The sequence below is a fragment of the Bombus vancouverensis genome, unplaced genomic scaffold, assembly GCF_051014615.1.
Source record: "Bombus vancouverensis nearcticus unplaced genomic scaffold, iyBomVanc1_principal scaffold0037, whole genome shotgun sequence".
In the NCBI taxonomy this organism is placed as follows: domain Eukaryota; kingdom Metazoa; phylum Arthropoda; class Insecta; order Hymenoptera; family Apidae; genus Bombus; species Bombus vancouverensis.
This window is the reverse complement of record NW_027468928.1, coordinates 584,558-602,383: the sequence shown is the minus strand read 5'-3', so window position 1 is coordinate 602,383 and position 17,826 is coordinate 584,558. Positions and strand designations below refer to the sequence as shown.

General features: G+C 36.5%; 2 long non-coding RNA genes across 2 annotated transcripts; one reads left to right on the top strand and one right to left on the bottom strand.

Moving 5' to 3' along the window:
• LOC143304488 (uncharacterized) lies at positions 1–2,295 on the bottom strand. The gene is made up of 5 exons (XR_013061154.1): positions 1,804–2,295; positions 1,496–1,591; positions 1,141–1,419; positions 640–1,065; positions 1–477 (listed from the first exon to the last, which is right to left on the bottom strand). It is a non-coding gene; the product is annotated as an uncharacterized LOC143304488 (long non-coding RNA).
• A 7,407-nt stretch (positions 2,296–9,702) lies between these two features.
• On the top strand, positions 9,703–17,826 carry LOC143304485 (uncharacterized). The gene is made up of 3 exons (XR_013061151.1): positions 9,703–11,141; positions 12,334–13,446; positions 17,740–17,826. It is a non-coding gene; the product is annotated as an uncharacterized LOC143304485 (long non-coding RNA).

Below are 17,826 nucleotides of genomic sequence, written 5' to 3'. Positions count from 1 at the left end.
TTAGAAAGCAGCTCCTTTTTATTATGGATTTCTTTATAATCATGTAAATAAGAAATTCCGGAAATTTTTTCCTCAAGAATTTAATTCTTGTGTTTTGATTGATAATTATTACACTGCATACTAACATTTCGCATACTGTTCGCATCTAACAATTTCCTAATAATAACTACTTCAAAATTACATATGTTCTTGCACGAATTCAAAAGTACGTATGATACAATTACAATTGATTCTAAAATAATAATTATTTGAAGATATTAAGATACTAATTAAACGTTTCACTATATTTCAAAATCTGGAACAACAAATTTTTATTTATAAAAAATGAAACTGTCTTTATATATTCTTTGTCATGATGCTATTTCTTATTACCATGTCGACATTTTTTAAAATTCATTTTGTTATCTCTACGCAATATGAAAATTCATATACTGCTTAATATTTTTTACATATTATCCATCCACCGCATGATATCTCCTGAAAAATCAAAATATTAATGTTATATTATTACAATGCTTCTTAAATTTCAATTTTTGACAAATTTGAAATCCAATATATTTTGCACAATTATTATTTATCAAAAAATTCTAAGTTAGTAACTTTCTTTTCAAATGGCAAATAACATATACATTGACTTACCTGTAAGTTTTTGTTCCCAATCATCATTTCCTCTTATAGAACATCATTATTGTTCTCATAATTACTACCAGTGTCATAGATATTGTAGTGGCTACAACTGAATTAATAGAAAATGATAAATAACTGTGTATAACAATGACACATAACTTTTACTTACATATCAGTCGATAAGGGATTACTGTGATATCCTGTTGATGTTTCTTAAGGCACTTGATTAGGTGCGATACGGTATCATTCCTTATGGTATACTGTAGATAAGTATTTTAGAAAATGACAAGAATAAATCTAAATTATTCAGAGGTTCCAGTTTCGACTTAGACATAAATACAGGACCATTTGCAAAGAAGAAAGGGTGCGTTTCTACAGCCTCGTTATAGTAACCATGAATACCAATCTCTGAATTACTGGTTACTAAACATAAATATCCTATAAAATTTAATATATTTCTTTAATTTTTAATACATACATGAGTTAGTAGTTCTAAATTATGAATCATCCTACCTGTGATATTACACTTTTCCTTATAATATCATCACTCAAGTGAACAACATTAAGATCATGTAAACCATGTCATCCTATCTTACTGTGAAGATACTTAGTTATGTTATCTAACATTATAAAAATATCATCAAATTCAAGTCCTTTTATTCACATCACATGGCCACGACGATCTGGTTCTTCGTTATATAATGTTCTAAAATTTGTCGTACATATAGGATGTACAAACCGTGATATCAAGGTATCAGTTCTTCCTTCCCAAGGGACAGTTTCATTAAAATTCTGATAGAATTAAAAATTAATTATTAATATTCTAACAATCATATATGTTAAATACATTATAGTCAACGATATATACCTGAGCGAATGTAGGGGTGATTCCTTGATAATTATAAATGTCATCAGCCCACATCATTGTGCCACTTCTTTGTACTCCAGCCTCTGGATTAACAGCCTAAACAAACATACAAAATTTTATAGAAGCTGCACAAAATATAGTATATATGCGCAATATTGAAGCGTTCAAGGGGATATAAAGGTAATGTACATCGCATACACGTGTACTCTCATGCAACAAAATACAATTAGATTTAATAGTATAAGCTCTTTTATTCATCATAATAGATTGGAAATTTAAGTGTCTTACGAGGGTGAGTAAAAAGTTACCCGCTCTGACGGTGTAGAATTTATTTTAAGCAATTGTCAAAAAAGACATACATCATTTTTTGACATAATCACTCAATTTCTGTATACACTTTGTCCATTTGCTGAAGGACCTTCGTATTTTCTGATTAAAAAATGTTTTGGGCTGAGCTGCGAACCACGAATGCATCGTCGTCTTCACCTTTTCATCAGCTTTCTCGGCATCCATCTCGCACAAACTTTTTAAAACCCAAATCTGTCGTGCACTATTGCATAAGCAGAGCCGTGGCTGATTTGCAAATGATTTGCCACATTATCCAGCGTCACTCGTCTATTCCATAGAGCATAAGTTCATGAGCACGTTCAATGTTGTCATCGTGGATGTGGACGGGCGTCCAGCTGTTTTTTCATAACACTTGTGCGATCTTCTTTGAACTTTTGTGCCCATTCAAACACACTTCGTGACAAAACACTTTCTCCATAATGTGCATTAAATCTTTGATAAATATAGGCATCAAACATAACCTCCGACCACAAGAAACGAATCACAGCATCCTGCACTGTTTTCCTGCAAATCGCCATTGCAAAGCGCCATTACTCGCGCAACGGTCACAAACGAATTGACGTAACACAATGAAACCTGCGCAGCAGCACTGAACAGATATTGACGTCATACGAAGAGTGCAGATGGATCAATACGGTCGACAGAAGTTTTAACTATCTGGAGTGCGGATAAATTTTTACCGAGAGTCGTATAGGAATCTATAATCTGTAAGTACACCTTTGGCTGAATGGAAATTTCTCTTACATGTAGTCAAAAATGCAGAAACAGTGTATTGAATTGGAAAGTGATAAAAAATAAGTGAAGTTTCGAGGTTGCATGTGCTTGCATGAGTACACAGGACGTTCTTAGCGAATAAAAAATAATTTTGAAAGACACGAGACTTATCTTGTATTTCATGCACTCTCTGTGTCCGAATTTCCAGAAGCTCTCTATCTTATGAAGTGTTTTAGATTAGCCGGAAAATTTTGTATGTACATACAAGAAGTATACGATCTAAGTGGAATATTCCATTATTCTCTTGATACAACAGAAACGAAATTTACAGAACTTCTCAGAAAGTTGGTTTATTATTACCAAATTAATAGAATTAATATACGTTTATCATCTTTACATACCTAAGTCGTGGAGGTTTATCGTGCGTAAAAAATTAGTGTCGTTTCAAAGTTACATTTCGTACATTTTAAGCCTATAATTTGTAACGTACAAAACAATGTAAATTTGAGCTGTTTCTTATCTCCACAATAAGAAAATCCAACTTTACGTTTTTTACACAATGATATTTATGGAACAGTAATATCATATTATTGCATCGCTTGGAGAATGAAGTCAAGGTACGATGTGACCCTAGTGTAAACGCTGGGATACCCAGCTGTGCCGCACTTATAAGCCTAAGACACAATACCTATTAAATACGAGGTTCATTCATGTTGTATCAGCAGTGGTCCGCCGCGGTCAGCCTGAAAGGATCGTTAAATTTTTAATCAAAGATACTGAAATATATCGATCGAATTGTATTGAAATTATACTTATATACAGTAATAATCTTCTATTGATTTGTGTATTGAAATACTCCAATTTATAATGTACATGTTATATGTATTTTGAGCAAAACTAAGATTAGAAGGAAATTAGATTAAATACCATAATGAGGTGTGAGAAGTAGGCAAAATTATTGAATTGTGTTTATCTATTATTTCTAATGTTTAAGACGTCGATTTGATGTTAATTCGAATTGACGTGTCTTCAGATACCGTATAGTTTGTAGTAACTCTGTAACTTAATTACCGTACAAGAATCCTCTCCACCCTGAGCATGTTCGGCGCATATTATACCATCAGTGATATCAGGTGCATTAGGAAATTTGGAATAAGCTATTTTGCATTCGGCGTTCTTAATCACTGGCATTTGTACTTCCATTAATGCATTACGTCGTGGTCGTCCTACGAAGAAAATAAGAAAGATATTTAAGACTGGAACTGTTTAATTTTATTATAAAATTGATATCACTTACTATATCTTAATGCTCCCCATCCAGCAACAAGGGGGTTATAGCCGACGAAGTTGCTCTTTCGTAGGGGCTCTTTCGTACAAATGGGATATACGTACCCTGAAAAATAAAAGAATAAATGAAAATGCAGGAAACGAATGACCAAAAGTATGAGAAAGAATTGTACATGCTTTATGACACAATATATGTGTACAGTAAGAAATTTCAGGATATGATACTTCAGTAATACTCAATAGCATATATATATATATATATATATTTGAGGACTTACTCGAAAATGGCAATTCCTCCACCAATCTAAGAATGGCAATATTATGATTGTGTATGTTTTCTATTCCATCCATATGTGCATAATGTGCTGCGGTCAAAACATGCCTAGCCGATATCAGGGAACCTCCGCACTTCCATAGTGGTTTGTCTGGGTTTCGGGGATTACGAAAACCTAATGCAGCGATCCATGGCCAAGCGCCTAAAATGCAATAGTCATAGTTGTGAATATACATAATTTTTTCTCACATAACGAGTAACAACGATTATTACCTATTCGATATTCGATCATACAGCAGACGATAAGTACATACGTACAAATACTCTGAAATACAGATTTGATAAAGACAGAAATTAAATTTTTATTCCAGTGGAATGCAAATTATCAAATAATTCTATATAATTTCTATTTGAACTATACTGAACTATAAAGTTCAAACGTGTAATTTCTGCCCTAACAGTTTTTGATCTCTATCCATATTATTACTCCTATATCAATTCTTTATTTCAAGCAAAAAGATACTCTTCCTAACATGAAGTAAAAGAAAGAAATAATTCAAGTTAATAAGTAAAGTTACTACCGATGAAATCATAGCATTATTATTTAGTCTAATTGAAATGTACATTGATGTGCTGTTTAATGCCTTTAAAGTTCATTCTTTGCAGTAAATGGCTTATTATTAATCGGAAAGAAAGACATAAAACGTGCCTTCTTGATTGTCCGGTGTGGTACGTACATTCTGGATCAAACAATTTTAAAACATTTATACAGTTCAAAGATGCGTAAGAAAGCGACACCGATTACTCAACTTTCGAAGTAAAAAGCCGATCAAGTCCACCGGATTGCCCTACAGACACGTATTAATCCGTAAGAGTTAGTCATCATGTTGATAATAATTATCTAAAGAAACTTTTCACGTGAAAATATAAAATTTTAATTGATTAGATATTGTGTTAGCCATACTTAAGAAAGAAAATGAAAATGAATGAAATGAAAGAAAAGGACTACCTTCAACCTCATTTTTTAAATAAACACTTTGTCAGTTTTGCGGTAAATAAATTCTTAGGAATTCAGGACAGTTTTTAGTGAATCATTTTGTTTCGACCGTTCGCGGAGAGACGCGATCGCGAGATAGCACGTCAACGAGAGTTGTAAGTTCCCGTTACGATTAAATAATCGACGCCACGAACTGATCGATCCCCTTATTTCGATTATGATAATAAGGGTAGTTCAATGAAATTCCACAGAATTAACACAAATAAATTAATGTTTATTTCAACAACTTATTAACTAGAAAGATATAAAAGGAACAAAAAAAATGTAACTGCGTTTTGGTTGATAAGTAATGCGCGACATACCACATGTGTTGACGGTTCGACTTCTCGAAAAGTTCTGAACGCCTTTCGATTTTTTTCGTTTTTTCTGGAAGGCGACCCCCACTACGTTCGGATCACGCCACATTCTTTTACGCGAGGTAAAATACGGGCCACGAGTCGACGTTTCTGGAAGTCGCCCTGCTTAATGAACCATGCGCTTGCCAGTACAATGTTTGTTTGCCGGGCAGACGCGACGATCCGTCTGCGACATTATAGTGCCGCGATCGATAGTTAAGAATATGACCTATGGTAAGCCGCATGGCGTAACATTCTCCCCCCGTTGAGAGGGTACCGATCAAACTAGCGAGGTGTGGCTGAAATTCCCATCTTATTTCGTCTCGGTGGCTAGTTGTTCGGGTTTCTCGAGATCGGGTTGAATTGGCAGTGGGACAAGCCTTTTGACGCCCCGATCCAAAATGCTCTTTGCCGTCTGAACTGTAGCTGTCCGGATGACACCATCGGCGCCTGGATGAACCTTGATAACTCGGCCCAGAGGCCAATGCATGGAGGGAACGTTGTCCTCTCTGAGGATGACGATTGTGCCCTTTTGGATGCTGTGTCCACCCTTGCTCCATTTATTGCGGTTGGTTAGCTCGTTCAAATACTCCTTATGCCAGCGGTTCCAAAAATGTTGTTTAAGCTGTTGGATATGCTGCCATTTGGAGAGTCGGTTCGATGGAATGTCTCTGAAATCTCGATCACGTAAGCACATTAATGAATCGCCAATGAGGAAATGTCCGGGAGTGAGGGCTAGGAGATCATTTGGATCGGTGGAGATAGGAGTTAGCGGGCGGGAATTGAGGACTGCTTCTATTTCTATGATAAGAGTATTACGGTGTTAAGCTCATATGTTTCTGTTTCTCCACTCGCGCTGCGCCATAATATCCTTTGATATTTCCGATCCTCTGGTCGTACGAGGAATTGCCGATACATTTTCTCGATGTCGCCAGTCAGTACGTACTGATGAGCGCGGAATCTAATTAATATACAAAATAAATCTTCCTGTAACTTGGGTCCTGTGTAAAGTGTATCGTTTAGGGAGGTTCCGGCAGTGCTTGGTGCCGATCCGTCGAAAACTACACGGAGTTTGGTGGTTTGACTCGATGCTTTGGTCACGCCATGATGGGGTAAATAGTATCCGTTGTCGTCGGAGTGGTTGACATTGACCTTCGTCATGTGTCCCAATGCCAGGTATTCCTGTATTACCGTTCGATATTCTGATTCGAAGCGTTTGTCGTGCTGGAATCGGCGATTGAGTGAGGCGAGTCGTTTAATTGCCAGCGTTTTAGAGGATCCGAGTGACTGAAGTTGATCATTGAAAGGTAGAGCGACGATGTATCGTCCTTCGCTGGTGCGTCGGGTGTGGGCTTGGAAGTGTTCTTCGCATCGTCGATCTGCCCTCTGAGATATGTTTAATTGAGGGTCCTTCATCGATTTCCCAAAACCGCGAGGGGTCTGCTTGTAAAGTCGTCGTGGATGTGTGAAATATGTTTGTCGCGGTTTGGGAAGTTGGACTCCCCAACTATAATTATTTTACTACAGAATCCTCAAAAACATGATGTATGTATATATATCCTGAAATATTATCAGTCTGTTGTCAAGTTATAGAACATTATGGAAATTGCCAGTTAAAGTCATAAAAAACAAAAAATAGGGAAGTTCGTTAAAATATGTGATTTTCCAATCAAGATATAGAATTTATTCGAGTAATATAGATTACGGTAGAGATGGTGACGGTAACAATGAGTGGACTGATTCTTCGTGCGAAAACAAATTAGAAGCGCAGAGCGATGTATTGTTTCAGCGAATATCGATTTTAAAGCACGGTTTTAAAGTACGTGTGCGTTTGACTAGGTGTGTTAATTAATATTGCTGTCTGATTTTCGATATGTAAATACAATATCTACATATCTTTAAACTTATGATAATTGGACTAACAATTTTTTTAAATTTAAATTAAACTTATGATAATTGAACAAACAATTTTTTTAAATTTATATTAATATTTATCCTTTTAAATGCAACAATTTTTTTTAATAATAACTTCACTCGTAAGTCAGCTGCGCACATATTTGATCGTTCTTTAAAGCTTGAATCTCTGCGAAGAGAAAAAATCTTTCAACCAACAAGAACTGGTTCTACGTTTTCTATCCATTTCCTTCCAGATAAATCTCTCTATCTAAAATCCTTATTTCCGTATTTCCTTGAAAAGGTTAAAGTCGTTTTGTATAAAATCCAATGTAGAGAAGAAGGAAGATCCGCAAAAGATTCTTTCAGCTTTCCCTATGTTTGAGCTCGAATCAAAGCAATCCTATTCCCAATAGGGTGACTATGCGTTTAACTTCTCATAGAATCTCTCTGATTCCGTGTGATACCTTCGGTGTTTTTGAAGTATGTAATTGATATCGTAACGTCAACGCTTTGCAGTGCGAATTCAATTTTGAGTTGCAATTTCCCTGTTTGCGTGGCAAAATCATAAAATCGATAGCGCACGTTTCGATAAACACGTTTTCTTTGCTGATGCCGCACTGTAAATATAAATATTTGAATAAATATCGCGAATTTCATGTTGCTAAAAGATTTATACTATTTATTCGTAAATAACTGTTGGATATGTTTAAGTTGAAACCACTGCATTAGGTCTTTTTTCTTGTTTAAAATTATTTGTATTGGTAAATTGAATGAAAGTTCTAACATGTAATTTGTTCTTCTTTTATAAATAGTTTACAGAGGATAAAGCGTGGGTAACTCAAGACTGTCGCGATCATGACACTATACATACTTATGTATAGCACGTATACTAAGCTAACTCAAATAGCAAGTCAGAGAAATGGAAACTTAGGAAAATCTAAAGGAAGATAAAACGTTCGAGCCTTGACAGGAATATGAGATGCTAAGTAATCTTCCTAAGTAATCTCCTCCAGCTTTTTCTATTTTGATCAATAATTATTAGTACATGTTAGGAAAACAAATAGAATTTTTGTTCTCAAGCGAGGTATAATTTAAATTTTGTATGTACACAAAAATGTTAAATATCTGTAATAAACATGGTACAATCAATTTTTTTACATAAAATTATATTGTATAGGCTATTGTTATTTAAACATTTTAAATTGGATGAAGGAAAAAAATGACGCAAATAAAACGTAGAACATTTTAATTAAAGAGACTAATATAGAGATTTATCTACTTAACTGTGATTAAATCATCTCCACTTAACGCTCTACCTCTTCTATTAATTATGCTTCGTTAAACTATGATTACAGAGAATGGGTTTTTTGATAAAATGACATTCTGACAAATATATATAGATCGATATATATAGATATAGATAGACAAATATATAGATTCTTACAACAGTAGTTACGAATGAACAGTAGTTATTGTATCAATTCCGTTCTTCAGAAGCTTCATTTGTGAAAAGACAATTCGCCAGAATATGGATTCACTGTAGTTATAGCTATAGGATTTCAATCTAGTTGACAGACTTGCTTTACGTAGAGAATATCTGTCTCTTGTTCTACCTTATCGCGATTCTCTCCTCATCTTATACGCTTTGTCGAACAAAGTAATATTGGCATATATCTCGGCTCTGGTTACAATCATTAGTTTCCGCCTAAACGGTTAGAATCACATAGCTCGCGCTCTACTCTCGTTTATTCACCATTCAGGCCATATGGTCGCATGCGACGAGTTTTATGTTAATTCCGACCGATTACAATACCTTTCTTTCGTTTACAAGGAACGACGAGACTGGCAGTTGCGTGATTTGCAATGCAAAAGCCGCGATATCTGCACGATAACCTAACCTCAACCGATTTTGTTGTACTATTCTTATGTGGACTTCGTTTGTACCACTTTCGTAACAAAAATAGAATACGTAGAACACAGCATTCCGTTATGCGATATTGTCGACTCCTAACATCCGAAAAATCAGAGATAATTTTTTCCCTACAGTTGTACATTTGTGTGAAAAATTACGAACGTAAAGTTGTTTGGTGCATGCACAGTCCTCCCCTACCCTGCATTTGCGTGGACATGCTAGAAAGATTCACTTTTCCACGGTGAAACTGTATGTATTATAATTTCATTTTTACAAAGGTCGAACATCCTACTATGCATAAATTTAATATTAATATAAGCAGGTTTCCTGTTAAGTATTACATCTGACGTATAAGCACACGTGTGTACGAGCCTTGGTTTAAATGTCTTATAGTAGACACCGAAAAGATTATTCAGTTGGATATCTGACTCAACATCAATATTTTACTAGGAGATAACATGTTAAGAACACGTTGGTGGATGGCATGGGAGATGATGAATGAAGACATACTTCTGTGAGATACATAAAATAGTAGTCAGAACGTATTTTGGCGCTTGGGGACAGCAACAGCTGGTGATACTGTCATACACCTCCATTTATAAACTTTCGAAAATCGATGTGACCTTCAAACTTTAGTGTATTCTGTTTCACAGCACAAAATGTTTCCGAAACGTACGTTTATTGTTACAATGAACTTGACTAATGGCTCTGAAATACTATCCTTGAAAAAACAATGGGGGAATTAGAGCAAAAAAAAGAAGGAAATAAACAAAGACCTTGTTGGTTCGTAAAAATAAAATATGCTACAGGAAAAACTTTTTCCAACTGATTGAGATGCGACAAGCTTTAAAAGCTATGACGCGAATCGAGCGTTTGTCTACAAGAGCGCATTTTCGGTGGATATATAGATATACATGTATATGTGACGAAATATACTAAAGCAATATTGACCCTTTGTCGCTGAAAGTATCAAACTACAAAACTTCCTTTCAAATTTTCAGAATAAGGAAATCAGGATCATGATAAATAATTGGAACATAATTAAAAATAATATATCTTCTCTATAAGATAATGAATACATTGGTTCATTTAATTTTTATGGATATTCAAACGCTTCTGTGAAATAAAACGTCAAGATTATAGAGTATAAAATTCATAGCTATGAAATAACTAAAACTCTGATGTATTATTAAAAATATACGTTAGGTTCTATGTAGTGATACATACAAAGATTACATGTACAAACCCATAATTAACACAATGCTACCGCAACCATTCTGCAATCTACCTTGCCCAAAACACTCTTCCAGTCACCTCCAAACTCTTCAATTCTCTCCACCTAACCACCCACAAACCATTCACAAACATGCAATTCTCGATGAAAGAAGAACTTGTCGTCAGTTGTCCTTAACATCTCGTTCATTCATTTGGTCCCTATCCCCCTATTTCCTCCCACTGCGATGATCGCACTACATTTTTCCACGTCTCTATTCTATTCTCTGGATGACCTGAATTCTCGAGCAGTCGAGTGACGATTGATCTGTACAATTGATCGATTTCTGTTTACTACAGCCATGCAGGAAATTTCGTCTTGGAAAGCGATGTTGTGATTTCGAATGCTTGGACCATGTAAAAAACATTACCGGAACCGGTGAAATTTATGTCCTTGAGGATGAGAAATCCTCCAGCTCCTCGACTCACCAACAAACGTGATGAGCTCAATGGTGCTGTTGCGGCTATTTGAATTTTTCAACAAGGATCCAGATGGCGCCGTGGACGAAATTCAATCATTATAAACGTCAACGATCAACATCAGCCATCAGGTAATTTCATATTGGTGACTTATTTCTTCTGTGTTATTTCTTCTAATTTTATTGTTAGTTCTTCCATTTGTATTCCAAAAGATTGAACTCTTTTTACGTGCGTGTGTGTTTTTCTTTTTTTTGTAACTCGTCGAGTTGCAATTCTAATTTTTGCACTTCCTCCTTCATGTCCTCTATGTGCTTCTCGAACTCTTGTGTCGTCCTGTCTTTGTCGGAACATTCTACTTGAAGATCAGCGAGTTGATGCTCGGGATCGTAATTCAATTTTTGGTCATTTTATTGCTGTCATTTTATCAACTTCTTTCTTCTTCTTTCTTTTTTTTTTTTTTTTTTTTTGAACTTAAAATCTTGATTTAAGGTTTGTGTTTCACTATATGATTTATTATTATTAACTAGTTCAACATTATTTTCAGTAGATTTTTTTTTCGCGTGATTTTTATACTTATTTAAATAGTTTAACATGAGCAAATGCATCGTACGTCAGATATAGAATTTTTAATAAATTGTCGCCTTTACAACTCGAGTTACCTCTGAACGAGTCGCATGATTGATCAATAAGCCGTGAGTAATTATGCAAATTCAGTATTTTTTTCATCTATCTATCTGAATATTATAACAAAGACTTTACATTGAATATTTTATTAAAATTGTAAGTTTTTCATAAACGCTTCAAAATCCACAGTCTATTGATCAACTCCTCTATCCTTTCTCTTTCTCCTCACTAAAATAGATAAATTCCTAATGTAGTTTGTGGATAATATATTTTTTTTTTTTTTCTAAAGCAAATCACATTTATCATCTGATATATTTTTTGAAATAATTTCTGTCTGTACATTTTCTTCTTTCCCCTTACTCCTCTTTCTCTTTCTAATGAATTCTTTTTATTCCGTAAAATAGTTTTTGTATATTCAATTTTGTTAAGTGCAATCCTTATTTCTGATAACTTACTTTTATTAGATAATTCTTGTGAATCTTCTACTACATCTTCCATATCATTTTGAGTGCGGCTTCTACCTTCAGTAAATTTAATATCTTGAACCGTATCATTAATTTCAATAGCTCTTTCGGTATCAAGTAAATCGCACTTATTATTTAATATACCTTTTGAATTGACTTCTGTCTCTGTAGTTTCTTCTTTTGTATCTTCTTCGAGTTTTCTTCGTTCTTCTAATCCACCCTTCTCATTTTCTAGGATCTTCCTTGTTGTTACGCCGCCTAAAACATCTGCACGCCAGCCCGCGCCAGCTCGCGCCACCGGACAACAACCAGCCTGCGTAACGTCACTTCGACCCTCAATAAACCTAAGGACCCACCATAACTTTCACTTCCCTGTATTGTTTCGCCATGTGTCTTCAATCCGTTTGTCTTGAAGAATTTCTAAAGCTTAAAAATATTCTCGAAACACAGTCGGTTTTTAGAGAGGTCCTTGGGTTTATTAGGCGTACTTAAAACACGGAGAAAGCGGGTATGCACCCATTAGGAAAATCCGAATAGCCCTCTAATAAAACAAGCTATGTTTTCCTCACGCACACGGTCATCTATCCACCACGATGGTAGGAGACTTGTTTCTCATCCCTTCGAGCAGTAGTGCAGGTCATGACCAATCGACACTGCGGTTCGTTACCCTCACTTTTCCTAACGAAAGTGGGAACAACGAATCCGCGTTCTTTAGGCACAGGGGCACACCCACACCGAACTTTTCTTCCGTATTAGAAAAAGAGCGACAGACAGTCTAAAAACTAACGCCTAACGCGGCAGTCTACACATAGCGCGAGAGTCGCATACTTCACGAAAATCTTTTGTCGGTTCTCGGTGTTGTCGAACATACATCTTCTCTCCTAAATATATTATAGTGCTAAGTCCATTAATACATTAATTTCCATTATAAGAGCCCTGCTCTAGCGTACATATCTATCACATCTTCGTGCGACAAGTTGTTAACTATTTATTTCTCTACGTCAGTGTAATCTAAGTGTTGGAAATATATAATTTATAATTCAGTGAATCACAGTGTTATACAAACTCAATCACCCCTATTATCTCAACGGAAATCAGTCGCTGCTTTAATAGTCTCCTTTAACAGTTTTCTTAACTTGATTTCGTTCTGCTTCTGCATAGCGTCTAGTATGGCCCGAATACTTGGATCCACACCAGTAGCCATAGCCAAGCCGGTGAAAATTATCCTTTGTTCCGTGGTATATATAGGGTAAAACGAATGGTAGACCGCAGCATAGTGGTTTCCAACGATCCACACTTGTTCTAATTCCTCACTCAACGTCTTTCGTGTCCATTGACGTAGAAAAAGGTAAGTTATTGTAATATCGGAATATATTAAAGGTGTAATTTTGTCCGATTAATTATAATTTATTAATAATGGATTGAAAATACAGATATTAGTTAGACAGAGAAACGATGTTTGATTAACAGGAAAACTAAATGCAACGCTCGTATTTTTTATATTTGGTAACTCTCTCTCTCTCTCTCTCTCTCTCTCACTGGCAACTCTAACACTCGACAATTCTAACGACTCTATGCTTCGACGTCTCGATCAACTCTGACCCTCGCCAATGCATTCCTGCTCGGTCGTGCTCGCTCTTGCTCTCGTCCTCTCACACACACACACACACACACGCGCACGCACACACGCACACGCACACGCACACGCACACGCACACGCACACGCACACACTTTCTGGCTCACATGCTCTGGCCTCTCGATTGCCACTCCTTGAAATATGAAACCGTACTTCTGTTTTGACGCTGTTTATCTTTTCTCGCGTCACTGTTACTAGGCGCTCTTGGATGTAAACAAACTACAAAAAGACGACGTACACGGTGTTTTCTAATTTCAGCCGATCTTCAATCAAAGCTATTCTACGATATTACAGAATTATATTTCCCCCTTTTTAATTAATTATATGTCGGAGAAGCAGGGGGGATAGGGTTGTCGGTATTTGAGGAGTCTTCGTTGAAGGTAGCCATCGTTGCGGTGTAACGAAGATACGATTTATTGACACAGGTATGAATAACACAGGTTTGACAATCTACCACGGCGGTGAGACGTCCGCGGCACTAGTGACAGTGGTCTCCGGTTCAATAACGAATCCGCGGCCAACGGGATGACAGATGGGCGTTCTCGCTGAATCTAAGTCTGACTCGTAAAAATAATTGCTGAGCGTAAAGACGTTACTCTTTGGTCGACGGGAGCGCGTAAAAGAATGCCCGTCCCGTCCCGATGATGCCACAGAGGAAAACTATAATGGGGTGTGTCTAAGGACACGAGATCATCGGATTCGTCGAGGAAAGCCTTCGTTTAGGAAGTAAGGGAAATTGACGTTGCTGCTAATTGGTCAATCTCCATATCGGTGGTTAGAAAAAGATGCTAGCCGCCCTCGAGGGAAAGTTGCTAGTGGGAGACGCCGCTCGTTGAAAAATAGGTCTCCCCTATCTTCCCGTAGTTAGGACAAAGACTGTTTGTCTGTTTGAAGGACTTTAGTTAACTAAACCTTAAGATTTATAACGGGCCCTCGGGCTAGCCGAACATGTACTGTGGAGACGCATCGACATCTGGCAATCATCTTACTCGAAGAATAGGGTCTGCGTGTGGCGAGCCACGGGACAGAAACCGTTGGAATGTTTACTGTCGCGTGTCGCCACGAATATTTCTTTTAAGGAGAGCTATAGAATTACTCCATACCTTTGTTAGGCAAAGCGTTCATCCCTTGACCGCGGCTACGTTGGGCGACAGACTGTCACCTCGAGCCAAAGCTCACCGTCACTAATCTCGAACAATTACAATCGGATTGAATAACTACAATAGTTTAGTTACAGTTATAGTGGCCTTTAGATTGCAATGTTGCGGGGCTATCCCAAGGTTCCGGTGTCCTTTCATCTCCGACATATATTTAACTATATATATTAACTATATATTTTCCCTAGGAACAGTAAGATTTTAACGATACAACTTTATTAAGAGATCTTAATGTCATAAACGGTATCGAAACTTCGTAATTAATATTGTTAAGGAAGAAAATATTGGTAATCTCCTCGAACGACGAGCGCTTGATATTCACAATTAGAACTCGATATCTTAGCTTCTTATAATATCCTAATAAAATGTTATTTATCGATTACAATTGTCCTGTCGTATTTTATTGTGTTTGCTTTATAAATGTGAACTTTATTCAAAAAGAGTTCATCGATATAACGGTATTGAAGAGAACTACTCGAGAAACTATATCTAGCCCTTGGATGGAGGGATTGCTTGCTTCTTACAATCGAATAATTGGAGTGTAACTAGAAACACGAACGGTAGTTTAGCAATGGAGAAGAACTTTAGAACGACAGCAATTTTCTTCTTGTTTCTTTGAGAAAGGCACCGTTCATTTTATGTTTGCGAGAATGGGGTTGTTGGACGAATTTGATTAAAAAGGAAAGATCTTTAACAAATATTCTTCCCATTGATACATTCCTATATTTTTGATTTAATTATTTGAAAATGCAATTTTGCATATACCTATGTGCTATTATATACTATAATCGCAGGCGTTTCTTTAAAATGATGTACTATTGAAACAAGGCAAAGTATCGTCGAATTCTTCTAGATTCAATTTCTCAAAAGAATGGCTCTATTGATTAACCAAACATAGTTCCCATAAGCATATACGTACTTCTCAGAAAAGATAGTTATATCTAGATCAATATTACTCCCCACAGTGACCTATATGTCAAAGAAAAAAAAGACACATCAAGTATTAAATCATACTACTATTACGTCCACTATCTCTACAAATCCTCCACTCTTGGAAAAGTCTATCTTATTCAAACGTAACGTAACTCAAATTAAATCTTTTCCATCATCATAAATACGAAACATTTATAAAATTATCATCTTCGATTATTTACTCAACATCTAGCTAACAAAATCTTCTCCATCGCCGTACCCCTTAATCCCGACCGCGTACAATTAACGTATGAATAGTTAATTTATTGAAATTTAAACGACCATTTTACGCTACTTGTACTCGAATGATTTTAGGATCTTGCTGTATCTCTTGCACAGTGTTATACTGACAGGCGAGAAACATAGAAACGTAACTTCCGATCCACTGATTTACCCTAAACAGACGATGATAGGTTATACGGTGCACGCAATACAGAAGCGTTTCCGATGCAATTCGAAGGTGCGTTGTTACAATGGAGTTCATCGATCCATAATGACTATTTCCCCGCCAACTACAGCCTGTAATAACGGAATAGCCAATAAAGTATATCCTGTCGATTTAATCGTTACCCCCACGGTGCACCGCGCGCACGGAGATCGGATCGGTGATTTTCACGTGATGTTTCGCAAATCGTGAGGCGCTCGCGTGATTCGCGCGTTTTAAGCGTTCCCGCTCTTCCCGTCCGATAGAAAGAGAAAGGGAACAGGGGTGGAAGGAAGAGGGAAGATACGTGATGCGGGTTCAACCTGCCGCGGGAACCTTTAAAGAAGGTCGGTGCAACGGGGGAGATGTAATTTTAATAAGTTGGAGAACAAGTCATTGTAAAAGATGGATATTCAGATGTTGGAGATGCAGCAGATTTACGACTCGCTGGAATTAAGTTAGTTAAGGTGTTGAAAACCTAACGTCTTTTCAAAGGCGTTTGCCGCGTTTCTTTTCAAATCAAAATACATACATACGATACGTACAATGTATGCGCCTAAAGTTTTAAAGTTAATTTCTATTCAAGGAATGGACTGTTTTATTATAGGTTTAGGAAATTGAAAAGAAGCAATTGCTTGTTTCTAAGGAAGAATCGCGAGAAGTACAGTTAGAAACTGTATTGTGAATCACTTTTCCTGGTTTCCGTAACGAGGAAGTGAAAAAAAAAAACGCAGACAAGTCAGCGTTTACCGTAGCTAAATGGAAGATACGCAGGTACGAGTCGTTACAGTTTTGTCGTTGCAACGATTCCCGCTGCGTAATTTGATAATGAACAGTTGAAAAATAGCAGCGTTGTGTCCGTACTCTTTAATATCCCATTATATGGAAGTTAACGACCGGAAAATACACCGCTCAACTACTTGAAGGAAGTAGCTCATGAGCAAGTCTTTTGTATCCTCGCAATGGTATAATTCCTGTAACGTCTCGTTCTCGGAGGATTTATTTCGTTGATTTGTACTTGTTTATTGCTTTTGTGTTTTCATGAATGGAGCATGTCGCATGCGAATCGTAATATGGTTTTAATGGCGTTTCGACTTCAATGATATCAGCGGCTGATTGCGCTTCCCGTAAGAAGCTTCCAATCATTATGTATTTTAGGAACAACAAATAAGGATATTTAGAGAACGAATTAATTATTCAATTGTTCGCGCAAGAAATACCTGTCTCTTTTTCGAAAGTTATAAATGCTGTTTTCAAAGAGTTCCTTAGCTCACCATAAACCAGATAAGAATCTTTGGTTCCGTCTAGAAAAAGAAACCTTCAGATCAAACCGAAAGGGGTTCGGATTATATTTTCTAATCGTATTTGTATATTTCTTTTTACGGTCAGCTTGTCATCCACGTACAATCGAACAGAGAGTCCATTAATTATTTCCCTTCGACTTGTTTCAGGGGGAGCATCTCTGAAGCCATGCCGGCTGACGAGTTCGCTGGAAATCGAAACAGAAGCAAACCAAGACTGCAACCACCTTAACGAAC